The sequence below is a fragment of the Tupaia chinensis genome, unplaced genomic scaffold, assembly GCF_000334495.1.
Source record: "Tupaia chinensis unplaced genomic scaffold, TupChi_1.0 Scaffold000355_1, whole genome shotgun sequence".
NCBI classification, from domain to species: domain Eukaryota; kingdom Metazoa; phylum Chordata; class Mammalia; order Scandentia; family Tupaiidae; genus Tupaia; species Tupaia belangeri.
This window is the reverse complement of record NW_006159850.1, coordinates 12543285-12545892: the sequence shown is the minus strand read 5'-3', so window position 1 is coordinate 12545892 and position 2608 is coordinate 12543285. Positions and strand designations below refer to the sequence as shown.

Here is a 2608-nt window from a genome sequence, read left to right as displayed (position 1 = left end):
TCCAGTGGTGTAAGCCAATTGTCTGCCACCAATTCAACTATGGCTAAAATATATGGAGTTGTAGCTCCATATATATATATATATTTTTTTTTTGAGAGGTTTTTTCGCTATAGGGCACGTGCGCTCGCCAGACAGAGAGAGACAGAAAGCAAGAAATCACCCTCAGGGGGGATGGTCATGCCACAATCCCTTCTCCTCCATTCTCCTCTCGGGATCTTGGGCATGCACGCACACGTGCCCGGCGTGAGTTTTAAGCCACCGGGTCTGGGACGTGAACCGTGGTTGACTACGTGGGAGTCCAGCGACATAGCCATTACGCTAACTGCTGGTCCCCCCCGTAGCTCCATATTGAGCAACTACTGTTTTTAATTTCTTTTATGATTTTAAAGTCAAAACCATTATGATGGTGCCATGCTTGTCCTTGTTGATCTATGTTCTCTATTACTAGGAAGGGTTCCTGTTCCTCAAGGTTCATTAATGATTGTAGTGTCTGAACTGGTTTAATTTTCATGTCAGGGGTAAATGTGGGCTGGTAACAATTCTGTGAGGGATCTGCACTTTTAGATTTACCCACTCTCAGTTTTTCTAATTGTGATATTAGGTCTTGATGTTTCTTTTCTAATTGAATTTATTCTTCAAGTTGTTTAATTTTATTCAGAACCTCTTCCCTAGCATTGATAACCAGCATCACCAAAGGTGGTGTGGATGTGACTGAATTGTAAGATGGCGGTCGTTTTTTGAAAAGTGGCCATTTTGGATTATTGTAATTGGCAGCCTGTGTTTCTAAAATTTCTTCTTCAGGTGGCCATTTTGGATTAATGTATCTGGCGGCCTGTGTTTCCAAAGTTTCTTTTTCAGAATCAGTTAATTGGTCATCTAAATGGACTTTAAGTTCTGTAAGAGATGGGTATAATTTTTTTCTGGGGCTTTTTGAAGTTTGTAACTTTACCATTGACTCTCAGTTTTTAAATTTGTTTTGGCTTGACATCTGATTTTTTTTTTTTTTTTGAGGGGTTTGTGCGCTCGCCAGACAGACAGAGAAAGACATAGAGACAGAAAGCGAGAAATCACCCCCCAGGGGGGATGGTCACGCCACAATCCCTTCTCCATTCTCCTCTCGGGATCTTAGGCATGCACGCACACGCGCCTGGCGTGAGTTTTAAGCCACCGGGTCCGGGATGCAAACCGTGGTTGACCACATGGGAGTCCAGCGACATAGCCATTACACTAAATGCTGGTTCCCAACATCTGATTGTTTATTAAGATCTGTTACTTCTTCCTCATTGTCTAAGCAAATTAAATCTTTTTCTTTTTTGGCATCAGGGTCTTTTTTAGTTTCTATGGCATCTTCACTATCTGTCTGCGTTTTATTTCTTTGCATAATTTGTTCTCCCTCTGTGACGACTGCCGCAAATTTAGGATCAGTTGGCCAGAACTGAATGATCTCATCTCTTAGGTTCCAATAAGAGAAGGTTATTACTGGGACCTTTTCCGGTCCAAAGGTGACATAGTAATCTTTTAAAGCGTCACCTTCCCTCTTCCACCTTTGTTTATCAATGGTACCTTCTTGGGGAAACCAGTGACACACCTCTTTTAGAAAATCAAAAAAGGAAAGTAAGTGTTTAATCTTAATTTTAACTCTGTATATCTTAAGGGCTTTATTAGGCCCATGAACAAATAACTCATGTTTACTCATTTCTTGTCCCATAATCACCCTTATTACTTATGAGTAAGCAACCTTTGTTACTTACTGGGACCATTCTCTGCCGTCAGTCCTCTTCTGTTTTCTGCTGCGGCTTTCTTTATTCCAGTGCTCTTCACTGGAACCCTCATACTCAGGTCCCTGTTCAGTCACCATGTGTTCCAGCCCGCAGGACAGTCGAACAGTTTCCTGGGGGAGGGAGTGAGAGAAGGGACAAACAGTGTAGACAAAACAAGGTGCTGATCAAGTCTCCTTTATTAAGAAAGAATTGTGAGCTTATTTACAGGCTGGTGGGCACCAATTGGTTGCCCAAAATGCAAATGAGATAGAACAGTATGAGTCAATCATTGATGTGGGTGGATCTCTCCCGTTGCCTAGAAACCCAACCCCACCTCAGAATGGTTGGTCACATGATTTCTGAGAAACGGTTTGCTCAATGAGGAAGTGAAACCCAAGCGTTTCTAAGATGGTGGACAGCTCTCAAGATGGCAGAGCTCTCAAGATGGCTTCCCTGTGCAATGCCTTCCACACCACATCATTATCCTGGTGAGCCAATTCTCTATATTTTCTAACATTTAAAATAAAATTCCAACTTGCTATTGGAAGAGCCCAAACCAGTATATTCTGCTTTCCCTGTCAGCGAATACACATGAATGATAGTCCCACCACTGGGAAAATATATAACAGGGCCAGTGGCATGGTGGTTAAGGCAACTGGATCACACATGGTTGACTGCGTGGTTCAAATCCTGGACCCTGAAAAAGATGCTGGGTGTAAGTATGTGCAGCCTAAAATCCCAAAAGGAGGAGAAGAGATTGCAGTGTGGTCATTCATCCTGGTGAGTGATTTCTCTCTTTCCCCCTCCCTCTCTCTCTCTCTGGCAAATGAACATGCCCTGTAGCAAAA

The 2608-nt window shown here is 42.7% G+C and overlaps 1 long non-coding RNA gene across 1 annotated transcript in view; it reads right to left on the bottom strand.

Moving 5' to 3' along the window:
* Window positions 1-1968, bottom strand: part of LOC114008557 (uncharacterized) — a 4314-nt gene extending 2346 nt beyond the window's left edge. The window contains exon 1 of the long non-coding RNA XR_003550077.1: window positions 1752-1968. This is a non-coding gene — a long non-coding RNA (uncharacterized LOC114008557). The remainder of the gene's footprint in view (window positions 1-1751) is intronic.
* Window positions 1969-2608: the final 640 nt, after the last annotated feature.